Here is a 25,612-nt window from a genome sequence, read left to right as displayed (position 1 = left end):
TGTGATATAAATTCATTTATGTAGTGGATGGTATTTGGAGACAAGCATTTGCAAAATGTATTTGTGAAATGCACAAAGGCTGTATCCTTATTTGACATTAGAAAGATGGAAAAAAAAAAACATCTGACAGAACAGAATAAAAAAATTTGGAAAATTGTTGATACACAAGTGAAAGCTATAGATACAGTTGCTCATATCCAGAAGTATGACCTCTCACTGAGTCAAAATAATGTAAACTAATCAGGGGACACAATTTAACCTTTTAAATAACTCAATCACAATTACAAACACTTCTACAAAGTTAAATCATGTTAGATACAGTGACAGTTAGCAGTAGTCTTCAGCTATAAAACAGGTTTGGCAATCAGCACTTTGATCTTTCAAAATAACATGCGGCAACTTACAGAGCTCCAAAAATGCCATGATATTTGTGGAAAAAATGCAACTGTATCAATAAAAAAAAATCCCAGATTATTTAATCACTCCAAACGAGCAGTATCGACAAATACTGGCAGTTGCCAGGCCAACTGATATATGGTAATCTACATTGTTACTGTAAAGTCATACTGGTTAACATACTGGTTATTTTTTCTAACCCTCGTATTTGTTCCCAAGAATTATTTATGTTTCTCTTTGCCATATTGCAGAGGTTCGGAGAAGGATGTTATCACATTTGGAGAGTGATATTGATTAATGAGAACCTTTTTGTCACACACCGAAGATACGGGAGACTGATCACTAAAGATCAAAACAAAGGAGCGAGCCAGGTAAGAGCAAACAACGAGCAACAATAAGCACAATTGACAACGGCAGATGCAGCTTTGTTAGCCAGAACAAGACCTGAGAGGGAAAGAAAGAGAGACAAAAAAATCTCAGAAAAATCAAGCAGAAAAGTACCAATGGGAAGAGAAGGATGGAAGTAGTAGAGATAGAGAGGGAAAGAGGAAGGAAAGGAGGAATGAGGGATAATTGCATTAGAAAGAAGAGAGGGCCAAAAGGAAGGAAATGATTAGAGGAGAAGGGACTGATATCCGATAGAGAGAAGAAGGGATGGAGGAGGGGATGTGTGGGAGAGGAGGGCTCACTTACCGCCCGCCGTTCAAAACATACTGACACTCTCTCTCTGTGTCAATACACAAACACGCTCTGTGTGTGTGTGTGTGTGTGTGTGTGTGTCTGTCTGTGTTGTCTGTGTGCTGGTACAGGTCCGTTAATCCTAGTCTAGCGTCCTATCTCACTTGTCCCATCCGCGGTCTCTGAGGAACATTGAGTGTCAGTCTCACTCATTCCCTGCGTCGCCGTTCGTCTTGAACTTCCACTTTGCCTTCTGCAGTTTCAAGTCGCACTGATTAGAATCAAACTGATTATCTACAAATGCTATTTTTAATTTAGTAACATTTTCAACCACTATTCCAATTAGTTTAATCAATATTATTCTTGATTAATGCTTTACCAAATTGTCTTATTTGGTCCCTCAGATGGCATATTTGAAATATAAACCAGCTTTTCATTATTTATTCTTTTTTATTATTCTGTTGTCTTCATCTTTCTCTTTGTTCCTCTGTCTGGCATGTCCCTCTGTGTGTCTTTTTTTCTTTCACCTTGTATTTGTCTTGCCTCAAAGTTATACTATCTTGGTGCATATCTCTTGTGCGTCCCCATCTATCAACTGCCTTCCCCATTCTCTCTATTCTCCTCTCTCCCTCCTTCCAGGCGGCCTACCTTTTGTCATTGACCCCTGCCCTGGGTGTCTGGGCATTGACTGGCTCTCTCCGTGTCACTGGAGCTCCCTGTCAATACTTACCAGGTTTGGCCACCCTCTGCGCTGTGGTCAGAGAGTGGGGGAGAGAGGGAGATACACGAGATGCTCCACAGCACCAGCAGATAAAATAAAAATGAATGAGAGGGAGAGTAAAACAAAGAGGGGTGGAGGAGAAAATGATGGAGCGAAGCAGCTGGTCAGCAACCTTATAAGGTTGTTACACTTTGGTAGAGCCTGCTCAGTTTTTGGTACATGAAGCTTTACAGTATATGAGTTCACTAACAGTGTACCACTGCCATTAGCTGCCCCAGATATCTGCAGCCGTCACATACAATTCTTTATTTTTAACAATTCATGTCTGCCTGGTTTTTTACTTGAATAGACTAAGAAAAGACTGAGAAATAGACTGAGAAAAAGGCCAAGGATTGGACACTAGCACATGAGCTAATGCTAATCTTCTTCTAAGAAATTTCTGGCATTTCTCACATATTTGACATTTCTTCTTCTGTAACAACCACATTATCCCGTCTCTACCACAAGATTGGACTCAAAGTTTTATACTACGTCTATTTAGCTCATGAGAATGGACCTAGGGAAAATTGTTTTAGCTGTTAAGCACTGCACAAATTAAACAAACTTCATAAAACTACATAAATAACAAACTTCATAAAATTAACTATATCACTAGTTCATGTAAAGCATCAACTTGATGGATCTTCATGTTTTTCTTTATGCAGTTCTGTCCTTTTGATTGCATTTCATTTCTTTATTTATGAGGACAATGCACATTAATCAGCATTTCTGTAAACATGTCAATGTTAGTCAGCCAGCTAAATTTCAACTGCAGTCCCTTAGCAGGATGTTCTGAAAACCAATAAAATGACAAGTTAAAATCAATACAGTCACAAATATTACATCACAGGACAGGAAGACACCGTTACACAATATCAACAATACAACAATATCAGTAAAATAAACAATTATGTCCGGCATATATCTGTTATAATAGCAACTTAAAATAAAAACAAATGAAAAGTTAATTGTACTTTTTGTAGACAAGGTAAAATGTTCACATAAGAACATAAAACACAGTAAAGAACTATGAAATAAAACAACTGCATATATATTTTTAAATTTAAATCATTGTTACTAATCAAACAATTTTCTATAATTGCATTTTGCAATATATTTTACTTTTCTTTTAAATGGGCTGATTTACTGTACATCACCTGTATTTCTACGGTTAACATTTAGGTTGCTTTTGTTCTCTCAGACTTTAAAGTTGGATTCAGTGTGTGGTTGAATATGAGTGACTTGAGCCCTTTTTTGAGGTTTAAGAAAACGTGATCCACTTTATATTATATTTTTTTCTCAAGCTCATGTACTATGAGCACTGCATGCAAATAAATCACTATTACTAAATTAGCTACAGCTATCATAATGTCATTTAATCCACAAATAAACATTGGGAACAGAAAAAATATTCTTTGATTTAGTTGGAAATACTTAGGATTAAGATGTAGTCAGAAGATCAGAAAAAGTAGAAACACAGAGGGCATGATGGGATTCCTGTGGCAGCCGATGTCGTTGATTGATTATGTCTGAGATCTGCATGTTCTAGCTATAGTGTTAAAGTATTCTATAAAAGAGAAAAGTTAGTTTTAAGAAACAGTTACTGAGAAGAAGAGGTCAAAGAGCATGATGACAGATTTAGGATTTGTGTGGTTATAGCTTGATACATGTTGTTCATACTAGATAAAGGTGGATATATTGAACATTTTATTATACGCTTAAATAAACAATAAGTATGTGATATCCCCAATCACGTTTTGGGCTGTGGCCATAAATGTCGTTCTCTATATCCTCATCCAGAATTCATACAGTATCATTTATAAACTCTGTGTGAGCGTCACTCCCTATTTTACAGTCTACTCCATCGGCAGCACGCTCGGCCTCCCATTCCCTCTTTCCCTCTTTCCTCTTTACTCTTTTCATTTCCTCTAATCTCTCACTCCCCCTTGCTCTACCTCCGTGTCACTTTGATTTCCCTATCCACTGGCCTGTGGGATGTGTGTGTGTGCGTGTGTATGTGTGTAAGAGGGAGAAAGAGCTGTGTGTTGTCTGTTAAGAGAGCATGACTTAATTGTGTAAAGCAGCTTCACAATCGTTGTAAGTGAATCAGTGGATGTGTCCTTTAGCACATCAGTATATGTGGCGTTGGAATCACATGGAATGTCTCATGTAATCCACGTACCTCAAACACAAACACACATGCATTTTCTATTTTGGTTGCAGGTGTCTCAGAGCATTCTCTGCTTTATTTAAACTATATTTATATGGATATCAGCATGAGGTTGAATGTTCATGCATACATATATGGTTGTCTAAGTATATGATTGTGCATATGAGTGTGTGACGTGTGTGTCTGTTCATGTGTGTGCATGAGTAAATATATGTGTTTTTGTACTGTGTGCATGTGTGTGTGTGCACAGACGCCTCAGCGTCTGGGCTCGAGCCTGGATGGGCTTGTCTATATGAGAGTAGACAGTGTGCGCGTGGAGAGCAGGGGAGTGAGAAGGACGTAGCGGCAGTTGGGGGGGGAGAGGCAGCACTAGGCCGAGGGGCCCCCCTCTCGTAGACAGTTTGACTGATGACATGCATTAAACAGTTAATCTGTCTGATTGAATGTTTGCTTCCTCCAAATTGAAACATTAAACAACAAGGCGAGAGAGAGAGGGAGGAGAGCCCGAAGAGGAGAGAGGGATATGGCTTCATCTATTGCCCAAATCATGCAAAGCATGAGACTGGAATATATAATACTGTCCTGTGAGCTAGAGAGAGGGGGAGCGAGAGGAGGAGAGAGATTGGAAGGGACAGAGAGAGGAGTGTGAATGAGGGAAAGAAAAAAAACAAGTGAGTGAGGGAGAGAGATGAGAATGGAAAGGCTCTGGGTAGGTGGAAGGGACAAGAGGAGAAAAGGGTTAGTGAGGGGGAGAGAGGAAAAGAAAGAAAGGGATCAGTGAGATGGAGAGGATGCAGCAGAATAGGCCCATAGAGAGAAGCTCTGCAGAGGCAAAGTTCTCCTTAGCTGACAGTCCAGCAGAGACAAAAAGCAAATATTAAACAGCATCAGTTTGAAAGGATTATGTTTGGTATTATAAAGACAGAGCAACAATAAACATAATTTTGTCTGTTTTGAGCCTCACACAAATTCTGCCTATACAAACTTCTTTTGTTCAGCCCTAAAGCATTCATGACCCCGTTGTTTGTCTTTATGTTCCAGACAGGAAGAGACGAGGCAGTTGTCACTATTTCCTAACCTGGTTTTACTTCCTGGGGTCATGACCCCTCTCACAGAGCTTGGAAGCTCCTTATGTTGTCAGCTCTCTCCCATTGGGACTGACACAGAAAGCAAGGTGCACCCTTTTAGACTACATCATTATATGTTCTAGATGACGTGAAAAATTATGTGATAAAAGAATGGATTTCTTCACGGTGAAATACTCTCAGCGAGAGAACAAGTGAATATTAGACATTTTAACAACTTCATTAAAAACACAAATGAAAACTGGCTGTAATATTAATGAATTCAGATCCTGGCAGTCTTTTATCAGCATCATGAAGTTATTTTGCTATCTGAAGTCTTAAAGTGGTCAGTATATATAAAGATATAAAGAGCTTGGTCTTCTGAATTTAATTTTTACAGTGCATTGGATGAACGCATGGGCAGAGGGACAGATGACAGACAGATAAACGATAGGTTAGCTTCTAACAGTGCTGTTGCCACAGAAATGCTGGATCAGATTGGGTGACCCCTAGCTGTTAATGTGATATGTCATTTAGCCTTAGCCCGACCCTGTTCCCCTACCAGGGTTCACCACCGTTACCATGCTCCAAATGGGCTTCCCTTCCCTTTGTTTCAAGTGCATATTCTCCTCCGTCAAAATGACCATCATTTTCTCCACCAGCTGATTTTGGTCCAGCTCCAAGACTGAGGTATAATTGCGCAAACAGACACCCACTAGGTCTTGATGAGCACATGAGTTTAAAGCCACTTTACCACCCAACAGTCAGCAGCCGGAGAGAAGAAAAAAAAAAAAACAACAGGAGAAGATGAAAACATTAATGGATAGGTTGCAGGATGGACGGATAAATTGATAGATCTTTTAGAGAAGGTCAAACTTCTGTGCCCACACGCGAGACCATCATGAAGAGAAGAGAAATTGATTGCCGCTCACAAAGGCGCTGAAATGACTAGAGAAATTATTTTCTGGGCAATGAACATTCTAGGAGGTATGGTGGGGGGAGCCGAGGGAAAGTGCAAACCTTTCTCAAAGGGTACAAAATGGCTCAAGCAAGCTGCTGTCAAGTGGAGTTGTTGGTGAGAAAGCTCATTGAGTGGATCTTCAGGTAGATCCCTGCCGAGCTGGCTGAGGGGTTGTTTGTGCGAGTGTGTGTGTATGTGTGTATGTACATTCCTGCAGGTTTGCCTGCGTGTATATGTGGAAAAAGTGGTGTGAGGTCTAAAAATGACTCCAAATTGAATACATCTTTTGTAAACACATCATCATTTGTCGGCAGCTAAATCTTAAAGTATAAGCGTTTTCTGATTTAAGAACACTACAGTTAAGGTTTGGTTAAGCACAAAAACTTGGTTGGGTTGAGGAAAAGACTGTGGTCTCAGTTAAAGCAGCTACTTGGTTAAAGGAAAATTTTGTTTTATGTAGATGTCCAATCAGTGTTGATGATAAATGTAGTCAACTGAAGCAATAAATTCCTCAGTGCATGCAATGCGATATTGACACTCATGGTGCCATGCTGGAAGTGCCTACGTTTACCAGGATGCATTGCGCACAAGCTTCTGACGTCCAACCCCCAAACCCATTCTGGCTCGAATAAATACATCTGAATATCCAAGTCAGCCAAAACCCTGCAAAATGTATCCTCATCCATAACATCCCCTGCACTCATATTTTGGGATGCCATTTTCGCTGTTGGAAACATAACTAGTTTGCAATACAAGTGAAGAGAACAAGGAAATTTTGTTTTTGGGCGGTATCTAGAGCACACCCCCTGGCTACCCAGAGGTGCAGACTAGAAATCAAAGCTGAAACAGCCTGTAGTTCCTCCTCGCCCCCAACTACGTCACCGTACATGTCAAATGATGATGCTGGTGCCAGAGGAAAACAGATTTTGCAGCTGCGCCCCAGAGACACAGAGAACATGGGCAACAACTGCAGGTGTTTTTCACACTAATTTGGATAGCTAGAGATAAGGTTGAAAGTCAGCGAAAATGTACGATCATGGCTATTGTTGGAAGAAACTAGTATTGACTGGTGGTAGGAAACGAGAAGCAAACAACGGTCTCCTATGTCAAAGAAATGTCCAGTGTTTCGATGACTATTCAATCCACCCAAACCTCTTCCTTTTGCAAACTTTGTGGCCCAATAACATCACCCAATGTTCTACTTTGCTCCTGATGGACAAAATAACTTTGGCTGCTAGAAGTCTTTGTCATTTGAACATAAACAAATGTCTTAGAGGCCATGGATAGAGGGTGTCATATGTTGTACAGATCCTAAATCTCTTTGAGGCAAATTTGTGGTTTGTGATTTTTGAGCTATATCAATGAACTGACTTGTCTAGGTTCACGTTTTTCAAAGTCTGCCCAGTCTGTACTGGCTGTGAAACAATCCCTTCCTAGCGTTGCTCCAATGTAAGAGATGAGTGACAAAATCTATGGTATCAGCAAGGAACCACAGTCTGTGGAAACACTAAAAGGGAAAGTTGTACCAAAAAGGCAGTATATTTGGAAGATACCTGACTGCTGAAACCCCACATTAGCATCAGCTAAACTTTTGCTTAGAACGAGGACTGTGGATTTAGTTCCATCTCATCTATACCTTTCCAATTTTAGAACTGGGTAAAGGGGACAATTATCATGTCTCTCTCCTCTCTATAACAGCAGGCTTTTCTTTTTGTTTTCTAAAAAGCTCTCTCTCTACTCTTTCTGTCCTGTATGGTTCCTGTCACAAAGGCTTTGAGTGTCATCACAAGCATTTCTCTTATGATCTCTCCACCACTGGTGGATTAAACACCTCCCTCGTTGGGGGCATAAGTGAATGCAAAACAATAAATAAACTGCGCCCTGGAGACTTAAGCTAAATTAGTGTGTATTGTGTCACAGTACTCTAGCACTCCCCCATCTCACCCCACCCCAAAAATCACAACAATCATGAATTAATCTCCTTCACTCTTAAGACTTGTGATAAGCCCCCATCAACATCCTTCACTTGCTGAGTGATAATAAGTGATCCTTTGACACATGAAACTGTCTTTGCACCAACTTATTCTTGCACTTGGCAAACCTATTAATCCGCTCTCAGATAAACGAATCTTTCACTTCTACATCTATACCCCATCACCAAAATGAGCAATCCTCTTGTCTTATGACAATCCCCCTTTCTGATGACAATGAGGCCCCTTCCTCCTCCTCAGCTTGCCTAATGGCACTCAGATTGATAGAGGCCTCCACCAACAGCCCAACAAATGGCCCCACATCAGGACCAGAGGAATGGAGTACAGTGGTGGATATGTAGATTGGGGAGCGCAGACAGAGATGGATCAGGGGGTTTATGTGTGGATAAACAGAGTGAGGTTGATTGCTAGCACAGAGAGGGGCCATTACGGCGAATCCGCACGCTAATCATAATGAATCACTTACTTATTAAGCGTTAATTATGGCACACAAATACATCCCATGCAGGCGAGCGAGCAGGGAGGCAGGCAATGGTGTCTGCCACCGTTCTGGGGGTGGGGGTGGAGGGGGGTGTACAGGAGTAGACGAGGAGGCCACAATAATTTATTCTTATGTATTAATTTCCCTAATTAAAACAACAAGGCTGTGGAATAGAAGTGTTTTCTTTGGGTGAAACAAATGAAGGCCCTGAAAAAGCGATATGAAACCAGGCGTGGCACGGTGTAAACATTAAATCATGTGAAGTGATGGTGCTTGTTCAGCTGTTCATTATTAGAATAGCTTTATCCAATTGGGCTGCCCCCTCTTACCCGTTTTCTTTGTTATTATATCATACAACCCATCCTCTGTCATAAGGAGCACACATACTCACACACACACACATACTTGTACTCTGATGATGTGGATGGCAGATTTCATCATCATTATTCAATAAATGGTTTACTTGCCACACGCAGTATCACAATAAGCCACAGCATCCTCCTGAAATGCCATAAAATCAGACAGAAACGCCCCATCTTTTCCATCTGATTGTCAGATGCTTCTATCTTCTCTCTACGACAGTACAGGCCTTTTACTGGAGCTAAACTGCTTCTCTCATTTTCTCAAATTCATTCATCTACTCTCATAGTCTTCCTCTCGCTTTTTCCACAATGCCTTCTCTCAATCTCCTCTCTCAGTCCCGGAGTGGCCCACCTGAGCGGGCGGGGCGTGGTAATGGCGTTAATGCCCGGTAATACGGGCCAGATATTATAATCTCAACACTGTCACATTGCGTTAGCCGCGGGAGACTGACGTGTCAATGCCACAGCGAGCAGGTGACGCGCGGGGCTCAGGAAGCGTGGCCCGGTAATCGTCCAATACAGACACATTTATTTTGGGGTTGAATATTTTCACCACGCTGCTTTTGCCGCAGCGCAGCGGGTGTTTGAGGGGGAAACTTGTGTCAGTCCGCCTGTCAGGGAAGAGGCACTACATCATATCTATACCTAAATGGCAGCCAATAAACTTTATCACAAAGCTCATCGTTTTAGGTTGCTTTTACATTTCTGCACCAGACTTATGGCCAGATATGGTGCTCTTATCATCATAAATCTAACATTAACTGGAATTGGTGCAGAATTTGCACTTCTACTACATATTGTTATAATATGTTGCTATTTAATAGACCACAAATTTAGTTTACCTATAATACTTCATGATGATGTTTGTACTTCACCGGTCTTTTACTAAAACTCAGTGATGTCAGTTTTTGTTGAATCAAGTAGAGTTTTGCAACTTGACAATCAAATTCTGCTTCATCATCCATTGTAATGGATTATATTAGATGCATGATGACATTTATAATATCAATATAGAACTTCATCCTTTGTTTCCGTGCATTAAAGGCTTGAAAGTCTTTTTCTGGCCATATAGATTTCACGAGTGTAACCTTTAACTCAAAAAACTAAAAATAACTACATTTCCTTTGTTTTCAGTCGATCATAATTGGAAATATTGACCCAATTTACTGCAGTACAAACATGCAAACAAACAACAACAACATCAGAAAATATATAACTTAAGTTTAGATGTTGTCTTGGGTTAATCCATGTATTTAATGACCTTATTGATCAATTTGAGAGTGAAAGTAGAATCCAATCCCAATGTGTTTTTGAATTTGTGTTTTAGGGCAAGGCTTTTGTCCACATTTGGATTATAAATTGTACTTCTGATGCAGACTGAAGTCAAGTTTGTTTATACATTTCTCAAAGTGCCTCATATTCCAAAGCATAAACTATAATATACTTCATAACATAACATATTCTGTATACCAACACATAGATAGAGGCTACAGGCTACACATTAACCAGATGCATACACAGCATCCCTTATAATCCATATACCATATTACATCATATATTGTACTACATCATATACAGATCATGCACAGCAGACTCTGGGCGAGTCAGTATGGGCAGTTTTCATATGACCTGCATGCCTTTGAATTGCTGGAAACTGAAGCACCTTGAGGAAACCTTTGTGACATCGGTAGGACAAACAAAAGCCACCACAGAAGGGATTCAAACCCATCACTTCCTTGTTGCTCTGTCTCTAGGCCTACCTTTTAAATAATATATTTTTTGGCCTTTCGTAAAAGCAACGGCAAAAAGAAAACGACCCATCCCTCACATGACAGTCTCCAGTTACGCTCTTGTGGGCGCACGCCTCGTCAGTGATTTATGCGCGTGTGTAATTGAGTGTTAATAAAAAGTGTGTCCGGAGCGCGTGTAATTGTGTGTTTTCAGGACCCACCATGTGTGAGCTTCTGTGTAATTGGGTGTTATCGATGTTGTGAGTGTATGTCGAGGGTGAAAGAGTGAACGGACAGGTTACAGTGCGATCGCAGTTTGGACGGTGCCCCTTAAAAGTATATGGATTTTAAAAATATTTTTATATTTTTCAGACATGAATTTATTGCAATACCTATTTTGATTTTAGGGTGAGCCATAGGATTAGTGGGAGCCCTCATGATATGAGGATATGGCATTAGCAAAGTTGCAACACATTCAAAACCTTTAAAAAAAATACTTTATTGATTCGTGATATAGAGATAAGAGAATCAATTAATATTTTAGCTCTTAGACATGTATTGTATGATTGGTGTGTACTATTTAATATATAACATTGTGAAGTATAGGTATGAAAGATATAGATAGTTAAGAATAGTCTTTCTCTTTGCATAATTTATAGTTTCTACGTGCGTGTGCCAAATTAGTGCTTATCTATGTGTGTAGTGTTGCTGTAACAGAATAGGTGTGTGTATGTATATGTGGTGGGGATGGCAGTTGAATAGAATAGGTGTGTGTGTGTGTGTGTGTGTATATATATATAGTGTGGTGCGGGTGCTGTTTAATTGATGCGGGCTGGCCATCGATCCCTCCCGCCCAGCCTAATGAAGGCCTGATTGGTTTGTGAGGGCTGGCTGGTTCTGCTTAGCTGCCTCTGCCTGCTGCCCTGGCTGCACACACTATAACACACACTCACACACAAACACACACACTCAATTCAACATCATTCTTCCTTCTCTCTCTCTCTCTCTCTTTCTCTTTCTCTTTCTCTCTCCTCATCTTACACTCTGTCTCTGTCTCCCTCTTTACATTTCTGCTCTGACTTTCTTCTTGTCTTACTGTCTGCAACTCTCCTTTGCTGGTTACAGCGCCGTGTCCATTGTCTGCCTGAGTCCTAAAATGACATCTAAATTCCCCGTAATTTACAGCCAAGTGCTACACTTACTGATAATGAAAATTCATTCTTTGGTAAAAAAAAAAAAAAAAAAAAAATCAAAATGAAACTCCAACACTCAGTGATCCATTAACTGTAAACTTTGTGTGCTTAAACTTGACCCATGCCGTGTAAAATCTTGGCCCTTTTTTGATGGATTTGAAAAACTTTGATGCTCAAGTGTCAATATAGTGAATAGAAATTATGCAGACAAATTCCAGTGTGCCGTTCAGCAGTCTTTTAGATCATGTGAATCCTCCTTCATTCACTCTCTCTGGCAATGATATGTGTCCCGTCTCTTTTCTCCATCACCGTCTCACTAGTGTCAGTGTCAGTGTCTGCCTTTATCTGTCAGCCAGCTCCCAAACCAGTCAGTCGGTCAGTCAGATGTCACAGTGCTTCTCCTGTCATGGCAGTGCCCATAAATGTCTTTTTGTGTCACTCAGCTCACTACAGACACAGGTATTACACCGCCCTGTTAATGGCTTTGTCAGATGGCCTTTTCACAGAGCCAGTCACGAAGACAGACAGGGGACTGCTATCAGTCCGTGTGTGCCTCTGCGTATATGTGTGTGTACATGTATATGTTTCAGTCACAGGCAGCAAAGACTCGGTTCGGGAAATAAAAGGCTACCTAAGTATCCGCCGTAGTTATGTATCAGCAAAATTTCTCTGAGTGGTTTTTCTGTCAGGCGGCAGAGCAGACGTTCAAATTTGTCACTGTCTGTCATTCAGCCTGTTGTCATAATTGTTGGAATAATTTGTCTGATACGTTCTTTTATAGAAAGATAAATACAACTAAAATGCTGGGAAATTCATTGAACAATACCACATCTCATAAATCAAATTTGAACTTACAAATCAGCAATACGGTAGTCACTTAAGACTTTAGAGCCTTGCAATGTCATTAATAAATGTACACACATATACAGAAACACACATATATGAATCTTTATGTCACTGTTTTATCAACTTTGGTTGAACCTTCTTCACCACTTTAGTGCTAAATCTGGATACACATAAACTTTTACTTAAATATGAAATAACCAAAAGGTAAAAATATTGTGTCTCTAAAAAATATACTCTAAATATCAGGTTGTACAAAAAACAATAATATTTTCAATATACTGCACCGCTTTATTATGTTTTTTAAGACAACTTCAGCAGCACAGCCACGGACAATGTGACGCTCAAAGTATTCAGCACTCTACTTTTGAATAGCGATCATGTTATTGTAATGACTCAAATATACAAATGGAAGGTTTATTGTCTGTTTTTTGTCCTTTCCAGCATCCTTTTTGGAAAAAAGTGTTATTCTTTAAACAAACGTCCTCTTTCTGTTTAAATGCAGCAGAACAGCGTCTTAGATTCCTGTCGTTTTGAACGACTCTCTCCAGTTGATAGTATTCATTTAAATTAAAAGACAAATATATATGCTTCCAAGTGTGATGAATATGCAGGACTTTGTGGTGAAAGCATTCATGCAGATCATGTTGACTACTTACTAAGTTTCTCTTTTTATACGTGTGGTGTGAAGGATAATTCTGGCATTATTCTGTATATTTTTTTATTTGCAGCAGCCCATGACACCCATGGTGTGTTATTCTATATCTTAATAATTTACAACTTCCATACCGTGTCTGTGCACTCAGCTTTAAGCCCATTCAAAGGTGTAAATCTCCAGTAGGAACACAAATAGTGTTTTGTTTTGTTTTTTTAAGTCATTTTCTTAAACAGCTGGGCACTGTAGTTTTCACCAAACTATACTCCAAAAGGAGTAAGTGCTCAGTTTTTTGGGGACTATATTTAACTGCAGATTAATACACATTTGCTGCATTTGTAAGCTTTACGGCAGCACGGTTGACTCAAAATATACGACAGTGCCTGAGTCCAATGTGAGGAACATGTCACCATGTGTAACAGTGCGTCTCACTTATGTGTTTTTGATTGTTTTTGGACAATAGCAGAAGTCAGTGGCACAGTTGGTTTTGGTTTTCATGGGATTTGTTGACAATAGGGGAAAAAAAATGAATATTGACAACCTTCAGAGAGGACAGCAGGGCTACAAACAGTATAAGAGGAAAGACAGCACAAGACTTGTTCTATACCGTCTGTGTAAAAATTCAACATACTCTGTAACTGTGCACATTTCAGCAGTTGTTGTTTTAGAGGAGAAGGTTATAGTGAGCGACCAACAGTGCATTGATCAAGCTGCCTTTCAACCTGTGGTGCATCTTTATTTCCCGTCTGTCCGTCTGGCAAGGTAGCCCACACCTCTGGCCTCATACACCACAGCGTTCACCTCGCCAGCCTTTCGCCAACAAATACACAACAGCATACACTGTGATAAGTGGTGTGTGTTTACAGCTTGTTCATTTCCACTCTCCAACTCTCAGAAGAGGAACAAGAACAGGGGAGAGTGGGGGGAAAAAAGAGAGAGAAGGGTAGAAACAATGGGGGGAGAGAAGAAGGGGCTATCGGAAAGAAGAGGGAGGGCTTGCGGGGAGTGTTTTTGTCCTGGAGAGAAATAGCCCTCTAGGTTGTAATTGGAGGTAGAGAGAGAGAGAGAGAGAGGGAGAGAAAGAGAGAGAGGGAGAGGAGGGAGGAAGAGACAGGAGAAATTGCTTGGCTGGGGCTGTGTGGGATGATAGTGTTTTTGACAGGTAAATAAGGCTGTGATTGTCGACAGTTACACTGCACCTCGCTGACCCTCACACACACCGGCCTCCTCCATCTATATTTCACTCTGACACACATGCTGACTCCCTGCCTCTCCCCGTCTCTGCCAGCACACACATACACACCCAGACAGCGTTATTATCATAACTTAAAGTTTAACTTGTATCGACAGACATAAAATTCATATGTTTAGTGCTACTGAAAGTATGTCACGCTATGAATAGTTCACTAACTTCCTAATAGTTGACTAGACTGAACATAGACATGCATCTGAGAATTTATCCGAGAACATCTTGCTTACTATTTAAACACACCGGTGGTCATTTAGTCCTTTTAAAAACACCTCTTGCATCACTCCAACACAGGCTGCTACAAAGAATGTTTTGTAAGAGCAGTATTTATTCAGTATCCATCTAAATCCAAGGGGTGGACAAAATAAAAACAGGAAGCAGGAATTACGACCTCAAAAAACCCACCTTTGTGACAGTTGCAACAACAATAAAAACATTACAAGCTTCAGAAATGTAGTAGGTTTATTGTAGGGCTGTATTGGATTGGATTGTACATGTGTTTATGATATATATACCACGCATATACTGGAGTATCTTCTTTGTTTTTTAATGTTTGAGATATAGATAGATAGATAGATAGATAGACACACTGCTGCTGTCTCTGCAACACCACCAGTAGTATCTCTTCTTCCTATCCCCTTTTCCCCTTCCTTCCATCTTCCCATTCTCTTTTATCAAGTCAACAGCCGTCTCCCCCTCCCCTCCTGCCTGCCCTTGCCTCCCCCTCCTTCCCTCCCCGCGCACTCCCCTCTCTCTCTCTCTCTCCCTCTCTCTCTCCCTCTCTCACTTCAATCTCAAGTGTTTTCAATTTTATTCTAGAGTGGAATTAACTACCCCCGATGTCAAATTGCCGACGAAATCGATAATAATATCTTTACAAAAGAGGATATTCCAGTCTCTCGCGTCGGCTTTTGAAAAATGGAAAATTTAGCCGAGATTGATTCATTAGTTGACACGTTATAGGACGGTATAAGTATTGATCGCGGCCTGTCATGTCCCATCTCGGCTAATCGAAGCTGAGGCGCTCTGTCGATGGGCGCATTTTTCATAATTCCGTCGCCGGGGAGAGAGACCAGCCGGCAGAGGCGACTGCAAGGCACAGAGAGAAAAAGAGGAGAGTATAGGGGGGCAGAAGAAAGATAGACGGGGGGAGAGAGATGACTTGGGGGGAAATAGGTAGGGGGCAAAGAGTGAAAGAGCGAGAAATAGAGTGAAAAAGAGGCATGGGGTAAAAAAGGAGGAGAGAAAAAAAAAAAAGAAGAGGAGAGTTTTGTGTGTCTGTGCCTGTGCGCGTCTTGCCTGTGTGTCCATACAGCATCTCCAGCCCAGAGGCCTCGGGGTGAGGCAGGGAGGGAGCCACGGGGAGGAGAGGGTATGTTAATGGTGCAGGTATTGGGGCGTAGATAATTAATGCATTAACTAATTAAAGTCAAACGGGGGAGATAACGAGGTGGAGGGGAAGTATGGGGAAAAAGGGAAAAGACGGCGGGATGGAGAGAGGAGAATTAGGGCGACAACAGGGGAAGAATGGGTTTTAATAGCGAGCGGGGAGATGCGGAGAGGTGTGAAAAAAGGAGAGATGAGAAGGAGGATGAGGGAGACCGAGAGGAGGTGTTGGGGTGGGGGAGCTCGATGAGTGGAGGGTGTGGTGGGGGTGAAATAAATAGCCTAGAAATTGAATGGCTTGGGTGCGAGCAGAGAGAAGTTCTGAGGCGGAAAAAAATATAAAGAGCAGTGAGAGAAGACACAACGACAATGATGGAGAAACTTTTGATAGTTGTGCAATTCGTTTGGAAAGTTGGCATTGGCGTGCTCAGGAGTTATAAGTCCAACATAATGCCACTCCTCTGGCAGTCTTGTCACGAGTTGCGCAAATCCAGGGGCCCCGTCAATCAACAAAGGGAGGTTGTTGAAGAGGAATGGAGTCTACCTGTTTGTCTTTTGGTCTAAAGTCTGAAACCCCCCTCAGACTCCATTGTTCTCTGTTGGATAGCAGGAGGTCATCATATTGCACAAGGATCCATACAGGTTTTGAAATAAGTGCCAAAATGGTGCGTTCGCTTACCACACAGAAAAAAGTTTTTAAAAAAAACAAAACAAAGTAGCGTACGAAAATCTTTTGGTCCCATCTTCCCACCAAATTATAGCTTATCATATCCTGCAATGATCCTCATATAAATGCCAAAAAAAAAGAATTCATCCATCTTAAAGGAAAACTACACAGTCCAGTAGAGGCTCTCAAACAATCACTTGATCTGACAGCAGCTCACACAAGCCAAAAACACACACATTGTTATGTTTATATCTTGATTTTTGGTTGGTAATGACGTTCCTCCTGCAACACATCTGTGGCTTCATTCGTGCCTCAATTTTAAACACAGCATATTTTTAATAACACAATGCAGGTTAGCTAAGTGTCTTTGTGGGCATGTTGTGTTGAAACCCAGACACACAGATGTGCTTGAAAAATGACACATCCATTGTCAGAGTGGAGCTGAAGCATGAGTGTGCCAGCAGCTCCAATGAGCCCGCGTGCTCTAACAATCCAGGGGGGGTGGGGGGGGGCAGGCAACGTGAATCTCAATCCCATAATTGATTTTGATAAACTAACATGCATGGTGTGAGGAAGTCCTCTTGCATTGAGAGAAAATCGGAGTGTGTCCGAGAGGCCACCCCCAAATCAGCAATGATAAACGCGGAGCTGAAATGGGTTTTTGTGGGATGGAATCAAGAGAAACGAGATACACCAAATTAGAAGAGATTGGCCTGATAGACTTGGATTAGAAGGAAAAGATGTATATAGGGAGGGGATGACGAGAAAAGGAGGAGAGTGAGTGAGTGAGTGCATATGTGGAAGATGGGGAGAAATGGAGGGGAGGGGGTCTCGGTACTTGGCAGTCTCTGGGTATCTCAGGTTCTCTCCGGCCGGGAAAGCGGTCGATATTTAATTGTTATTGCTAGCATGGAACGCACGGAAGCGGGGCCTGTACGAAAATTTCTCATTTATTTGGTATTCTTGTTTTCAGCTCCGGTGTGAGCTGGAGGAAAGGAGGGAGGGAGGTGGGGGTGGGGGGGTCGAATAGATGGGGGGGTCTTGCTTGTGCACTGGGGGCAAATGGAAAAGGGGGGGGGGATGAGATCTTTGGATGGGGATGAGATCCTTGGATGAAATCTGAAGGGGGGAAAAAACACTGCGTCCTCCTCTCCCAAGTTTAGTTTCTGTCCCTAGACACATCATATCCACCCTCTATCACCTCCACACCGCACTCCCACTCCTCCCCCCCCACTCCCACCCCCCACCCCCCCTCCCCTCTCTCCATCTACCCCCACCTGTCCAAAATGAAAAATCCGTCATTTTCATCAAACGTCCAACCAAATATTATCTAGCCACACTCCATTCCCAAAGATCGAATCTTATTTAGGGGCGACGGGATTCGCCATCTGTTTTCAAATTTCATTCCTCCATGAACTTTATTTTCCCTCGACTTTGGACAAAATTATAACCCGATCGATCCTCTTTCTGGCCACCACCCGTCTACATATATTTTCCTTGTGCGGTCTCTTCACTGTGCGGGTCAATTTTTCTGTCTCACGTCCACAGGAACACGTGCAGAACACAGTCTGCAGCTGATAGAAACTTAACTGCAGTCGGGCTGATGTGAGGTGGAGAGGTTCAGGCTCAGCACCTTCTCTTTTTTCCTTTCCCCCCCTTCTCTCCGCGCTCTCCTCCTCTCATCCCTCCCTGCGCCCGGATCTCTCTCCCCTCACACCTGCCTGTTTCTCCTCGCTTCCTCTTTTTTTTTAGGCTTTGGTTACATTGCTTAATGTAAACTACAGCATACCAATTTCGGACAGTAGCAGGTTGCAGTGGAGTCCCTTTTTTTTCTGTCAACTTTTTGTTGCTCCGAGGACAACTTTTCTCTCGCTATAGTCCTGCGCGCTCCTTCTCCATCTCACTGATCTTGATTTTTTTTTCTCTTCCACCCCTACGGGCGGTCTTCACTCACATTGCATAGATAAGCTACTCATAGATCATGCCAGTGTAACTCGTCACTCGTGTTTAATGCAGGAGGAAGGATCTGTTAAATTGACCAGATTACCATCAGTCCTCTGCGCACGTCGACAGGATTCCCAGCAACCCAAGTGGGAGCTACTGGTCAAGTCAATGAAGGTGCATCGGTGAAGGTAAGCATCATACTTCCCTATTCTGTTACCGACAAATGGCATTAATAATTGAGAAACGCGTCAGAAATAAGATTCTCGTGAGAAATATAATGCACTTTGGTGAGAGGGAAACGTGCGCACCTCCTGCAGAAATTGATTGATGTATGCTGCGTACGCGTGTGCGCCGGAGAGTTGTCGAACAGCGCGCAGTACGCAATACGTCTCCCTCCAAAATAGATCGGCAACAATTCCTAAAAGGTTTCCTGCTTTTAGAGTGAAAACCTGTTTTGTGTGTTGCAACGGTGATTTCTATCCTCCCGCGGCTTCAGGGATCGAGACGTTAAAGCACAGAGGCTGCTGCGAGACAAATGTGAGATGAAAAGTGTAAGAGCGGTCGGGGAAGTGGATCATGAACTTGGGGGGAATGAGGATATTCTCTTCAAAAAAGTTGTCTAACTTCAGTGTTACGGAATTGTGGATTCATAGTCTGTGTTGGTAAATGCAAGCATGCAGCTACACAGCCTACACAGACATGTTGCTGTATTTCCACACACTATTATTAACAGTCAGTTGACATTCTTAAAGATAATTAAACCACAAGAATGTGTCATATGTATGGAAAGCATATGTTGCTCATCATTTGTGCATTATAGTGCACAATCAGCTTTACCTTCTTTATAAGCCCTAAGTATATTACAAAGGGGGTCAATTTTAACTTGTGGATGCTGTGATAAAAAGGAATTTCACTCAGTTTAAGACCTGGCATCATATTCTTGTGGCCTGGGGTGGTCCGCTCAGTTATTGTGATTATGACGAACTCCTTCCCAAACACAGAGAGCAGAGGAGTGAGAATCTAATCTCTCTGGAGCTGTTGCTTCGATACTGAACAGCAGACTGACTTTGTGAACCCAAACAATGTTTTGTTTTGTTTTTTTTTACACATCTTTGCAAACTTTATGGTTACCTCCACTGAGTTCTATTTCAAAACAAGGAAACGTGTGCGAGAGGTCAAGGTCACAGAGGCTCTTTTATCGCACACAGTTTTGCAGATTGCTGCTTTTACAACCATCAAACAGCATCAACATTAGCAGTTTTATTATGGTGATTCTCCAAGATCACCACCAGCTCATGTCTTTAACTTTAAGATGTTTGTACGTTTTATGAAGGAAACCAAAATTGTCAGATATTTGCTCGACAGCACTAATTAAACACTGCACTGATGCTCATCGTGAATGTTGTTAAAGAAGTATAAAACTGTCTCACCTGCTCATAGATCCCCTATAAAAATTCAGAGTGCAGTTCAAAAAGCCCCCCCCCCCCGGATACTGTCAGCATGACCTTTTCATTGATTTCAAGTTCATGTCACACAAGGTCAGAAACATCACTTGTTAAACTGAGATGGCCCTAGTAATTTTTTCTTCTTCTCATTTATAGATCAAATTCCGACATGCAGCACGATTTTACACCAGGAATATGTCAGGAAATGAGGACTGTCGTCTCTGTCTTTGTTAGCTATGCAGTAACAGAAGACAAATGTCAGTCGGTGACGATGCAACAATGCTGCAGTTCTAAAAAAAAAGATACATATTTGCTTAATACAACTTTGATGCAATTAAATAAATAAGCAGAACAAATGATTTGCAAAATCCTGAGGATGCTAAATCTAAAATGTGAAAATGATCGTGTTTCCCACTAAGATATGACAAAATGAATATGTTGTTTTTGACTACATAGGTGCAGAACTGTGGTTGAGAATATGCATAAAGTGTCAATAACTAACAACACAAAGATAAGTTTGCATCACAGGAGCTAATGTACATGTGAATTTTAACACCTCCAATTAAACATTTGGAGATGGATTGTAGTTTTGAGTCATATCTATTTGGTCTCTTACTTTTGTATGACCTTTTCAAAGGACACAGTGTTTTGCCTAATGCCATTCAGATTTGAGTGACAGGAGATGTTCTTGTTTTTTTGGCATCGTTCATGAATAAATGCACTTCTTTAATACTAAAGATACTAATCTACAATTTGATACTTTCCATTTTTTTAGATGACTAATTGTAGAGAAACACAATTTTTTTTTTATCAGTTTATATTTTTAAAATTAGATTTTGCACAAAATATGAAAAATTACATTAGATGCGAAAAGTAAAAACCCATCCTGGTATTCAATCTGACTGATCTCATGGTCACACAGACAGTGTCAGTTAATACAGACCTACATAGCATTGAAATTCAGTCTTATTCATCTATAAGCAATTGAAATGTGGCAGCGTAGCCTTACTTAATACCCTGTAAACCTAAATATCTCCCCTTCATCAGGGGAGAATTTTCCTTTTGTCGACAAGGGAATGTTTGGATTTCCTGGGCTTGAAGAACCTGTACTCACATCTAATCCGTAACACTGACACCCAACATGAGGAGAGTGACCCTGCCTGAGACTTCTGAAGTCTGAATACCTCACTGGAGCTAGCGGGAAGATGTTTAGTTCCCACCGCAGCCTTGATATGTCTGCATGGCCCTTTCAATTCCACTGCAGTTTCTAAGTCTTCCTGAAAGAACTTTTCCTATTGACACTGATAATGTGTTAATCAATAGGGTAGTTTTGTGCTTATTCTAAACCACATTATATCCGAGCTCTCTGCATGAATCAGGGCTCTGCGAGGGCCCGCTGCAAGGGATCGTCCCTCCATTGATTAGGTATTAGCTGCGCTACCTCCGACGCCCAGCCACTTGTTTGCAAATGGCGCTCCATTTCGAAGGTATTCAAACAATCACTAAGCACGGGAGCCAATATTTATAGAGGCTTTAACAGGTTCATTATAGTCAGTGGGGATGGATCCACCGGGGGATGAAGCACTCATAAAGGGCCCAGCGGAGTTAGTCCCCATCCACTGAGCATTGACAGTACAGTCAATGGCTCCAATCATTCCTCATCGGCTTTATGGCCGCACAGACGTTTATAGCTGTTATGGGGTTAAAATAAAAGCATTAACGGATGCAGGGGCAGGGGCTCCATTCAGCGGGGTGCTGCATTTAATCAAGGGTCACCCTGTGTAAAGTCCATAATCCACTTGGTGACAGTTAGTGCCACCTGAGGGTTTTGGTTGAATACACACACTGTTGCATCGTGGGAGGCGATGGGTGAAATACATTTTATTTACTAAAACATGTAAAATGAGTAAATCCTGCCCACTGTCAATAACTGGTACTCACTTGAAAAACAGCATTTCGGTGCAACTTTTTTTTTTTCACAGTCAGAATTTTTGATCAGATGGCCTGTTAAATGAGACTTTCTAAGTGTGCAAGGAGTTGTAGTATTTACTATAGCCTACTATTATTAATATTTTACATGGTGAATCATGTAGTACTTTATTTATAAAATGATAGTACACTTTCAGACACAGAAACGTCATTTCACCTGCAGATTGCAGATCTCGTCTTGATGTGAAATGGTGTTCGGGTTATCTGTGCTGTTCCAAGTTTCCAGTCAAACTTCCATTTCATTTACATGCACCTTTGTTATTGCAGTAAATCATACATAAAATATTCAGCATTGCATTATAAAGGCATGACAGTATGATGACATCCAAGTGGTGCTGAAATGTAGCTTCTGCTTTCTGTATTCATCTTTTTATTCATGTTTATTTCCTTTTTTCAATGTGTTGGCACAAATTTAAGCTTTAGAGCTGGTGTCCACTCATTTCGCCCTCCTTCCTCTTTCAAATCATCGTTATTCTCTCACACTCCCCACAGCGCTTCCTTCAGCCCTGCTGAGCTTCTGTTTGAATTGTGTCTCTTGCTAAAACTATCTATTTGTGTTCCTTTTTTTTCCCCTGCTACCTTCTCCATATTCCGCTACACCCAAAGCAGCTTTCCTTTTAGACAGCGTGCCCCCTGTTTTGGAGTCACTGACCCCCCTCGGCTCTCTCCTTTCCCTACCCCGTCTCCCACTTAACCCCATATTTCACAGCTGAACTACGGCTAATTTCCCCCCAGTCCTCCGAACAACGCTCTCTATACTGCTGGAGCACGCTTAATTACCCACAATTAAAGCCAAACGCTAACGAGAAAATTGCTCTGTTATGAAACGACTTCAAAAGGACTAGAGTAAGTAGAATGGATTGGAGGAAAAGTTGGGTGGTAGCCTCGGGTGGCAGGGAAGAGCTTCTCTGCTGTGTTTTCCCCTCAAGCTGTCTCAGTGGAAGGCAGTAAGCAAAGACTCCACTGGCAACACCCAAAGCTGTAGACTACAATATTCAACAGCTAAACTCGAGTGTTGGTACTGAGAAAGCACAAGTATTCACTTTAGTAATGGAAGAGTGGATCTGGGAAAGCTTTGTTGTGAAAAAGGAAAAGACTTTGGTAGCCAGTTTGGTTTCTTTAATCGCAGCGATACAAGCTATACATCAGTCACATCATGTTTCATGACTACACAGAAATAATGGAGGTTCTTTTAGCCAGTGTGACCAATGGATTTTAAGCAGACTGCCTGCATTTTGTATGATATGAAATTATGATTACTGTATTCTCAGTGCTAATTCTTATTAAATTCCGTCTGTTGATTTAAAGCTGTAAACACTGTATGTGTCATGGGCTTTTGAAGTCTTAAATTAACAGATATTTTCTACAAAGACATATCTTACCTCTAGTTATTTACGACATATATGGCACATACCTTTACAAAACCCAAATGAGTTTCAAGGAACTATACAGTCAGCATTTGAAAAACACGTTTTTACAACACAACACATCTAAACAGGGTTACTGTCTTATATTTGCTCTGTAATTTAATATTTTAAAGGGCTGATTCAACCAATCACAAAACATATTTACTTACATCTCATATCCAGCAACGCAGACGTTTTGTTAGCATGTGTTTTGAGATATCCGCCTGTGAGATTTTCTGCCTCCGCCTCAATACAATGGAGGTGAACCGAATTTCGACTGTGGTTCTCCCAGAATTGGAAAATGACATTTCAAAACAGTCAACAGCAACAGCTCTTTCTAGAAAAAAACTGTTTGTGTTACTCTGGATAATCAGACTGTTTTCATAGAGATTTTTTTCTTTGGTAAAAAGTGGTTCCAATCAAGACTGTTCACGGCGAGGTCAGTGGACTATCCTGAGCGATGTGCACACTGGCTGTGTTGCAAATCACTCCCTTGTTCAGTAGAGTTTACTCTATAGTGAGCAGTAAATTGAGATTTGGGATTATCAGCAGATAGTAGTTTACATGGACACTACTTTTTTCATTCCAACGTAGGAATTTTTGCAGGCACACTAATTTGGACAATTTAAATAAATTGCTGGACAGTGTGAGAGTGATTTCAGACACAATTTATTGCTGTTAAATTTTCAAAATGTTGTTTTTTCAATGCTTTGAGTGCCACGAACAAAATTCCATTCACCTCCACTGTTTTGGGGTAGAGGCAGAAATCTCAGAGGCAAATGAAACCATAAACTATCTGCATGACTAGATACTACAGGACTCAAGTGAGAAAACGTATATTATTTTGTATTTGGATGAAGTAACCTTATATGTCATGTTTTAGCTTGCAACACACACAAAAAATGCCTGCTCCGAGATGACTGGCAGAAAAAAAATGGCTGATTGGCGCCACCAGAACAAACCCTCCTACATTTAATGAGGTTACACCTTGATCATGAACACATTCCTGTAAAATAAAAGCATTATCTCATGACACCCTGCTGCAACAGTCTCACAGCAGCCGAGCTGAATTGAGACACCCAGATATTAAGAGTGTATCCGGCACAATATACCTGACCACGAACCCCATTCCCTGTCACCGAGGAATGAGCCGAGGCTTCCCCCCCCGCCCCCCCGCCCCCACCCTCCCCATCTCCTCCAAACCTCCCAACCCAATCCAATCTACAGCCGGCAAAATGAAACAAATAAACACTAATTCGGATTATTTACGTCCAGTTTACACCACATGACGCAAGGTATGAGAGGGAGAAAAAAAGAGCTATATGGTTGGTGGATAATTGTAACAGTGGTAGTAATAAGTGCAGCGGCTACAGTGATAACAATTAGATTTGATTTCATTTGAGAATGCCTCCACAGCTGCTCCCCACTCACCCCCTTAACCCCCCCACCCACCCTCCCCCCCCCTTCTCCTCTCCCTCCCCTCGCTCCTCTCCCCCTAGATTAAAGTGGGTGTGTTAATTCCGTGGTGTAGCGATCGAACAGCTCTGGCAACAATGGGAAATGGGCTATTGATCAGAACAGCTCAGATTAAGACTAGGCAGTGGAGCTCTTTCTTGCTCTCTTTCCCCTCCTTTTCTCTCCATTTCCCACCTTCTTCTGCCTGTCTTCCTGTCTGTCCTGCTTGTGTCATCCTCCCCCCCCCATGCTCCTCTCTTGCGCCTCGCTTGTCTTTCACACCCACAAAGAAGACGAAAGCGAGTGTTTGCATGTATAAGAGAGTCTAACAGTCTATGAGGATTTCCTTGTCCTTCCTCCCTGTCCCTCCTCTCTTGCTCGCACTACTTCCCTCTCCTAATTTCTGTGTCGACAAGAACCTCCTCTAATCTCCTCGTCTTTTCTTCTGAACAATAGAAAGCGTAATATTTTAGCTCTACCCAAATTAAAGGATGCATAAAAACCAGCAACGACTGTATAGTAACCTATAGCGGAAACATAATGCGTAAAATGTGCCTTTTAACAGTTCAGTCTGCTGCAATTGGACATCCATTCACATGAGATTTTATAACAATCAGTCACAGCGAGGCCCGTGTTGTGCCTCAATAAAAATCTGCCCTATCAAAACAGCTCACACACCAAAATTAGCTGTCATGATCAGGCAGTGGGACAGAACACATTGGATTTGCATTGAATAGACATAAAACATACCAAATGTGAGGAGACAGCAAATCCATACAGTGAAAAG

At 41.5% G+C, this 25,612-nt stretch overlaps 1 protein-coding gene across 8 annotated transcripts in view; it reads left to right on the top strand.

Annotated features, from left to right (window-relative positions):
- The window catches only part of erfl1 (Ets2 repressor factor like 1), a 94,795-nt gene that overhangs the window by 24,372 nt on the left and 44,811 nt on the right, over positions 1–25,612 (top strand). For 5 of the 8 annotated variants that reach the window (XM_067601023.1, XM_067601025.1, XM_067601030.1 and 2 more), the window contains 2 exons: positions 648–767; positions 18,603–18,718. The exons of 1 other annotated variant lie outside the window; for it this stretch is intronic. The gene's annotated coding sequence lies outside the window, so the exon portion shown is untranslated. Of the gene's footprint in view, positions 1–647; positions 768–5,045; positions 5,179–18,602; positions 18,719–25,612 lie in introns of all 8 variants that reach the window. 2 more of the 8 variants (XM_067601026.1, XM_067601027.1) reach the window with 2 other exon arrangements.

Source organism: Thunnus thynnus, chromosome 10, assembly GCF_963924715.1.
Source record: "Thunnus thynnus chromosome 10, fThuThy2.1, whole genome shotgun sequence".
Lineage (NCBI taxonomy): Eukaryota > Metazoa > Chordata > Actinopteri > Scombriformes > Scombridae > Thunnus > Thunnus thynnus.
The sequence above is the reverse complement of the archived record's forward strand: the minus strand, read 5'-3'. Positions and strand labels throughout refer to the sequence as shown.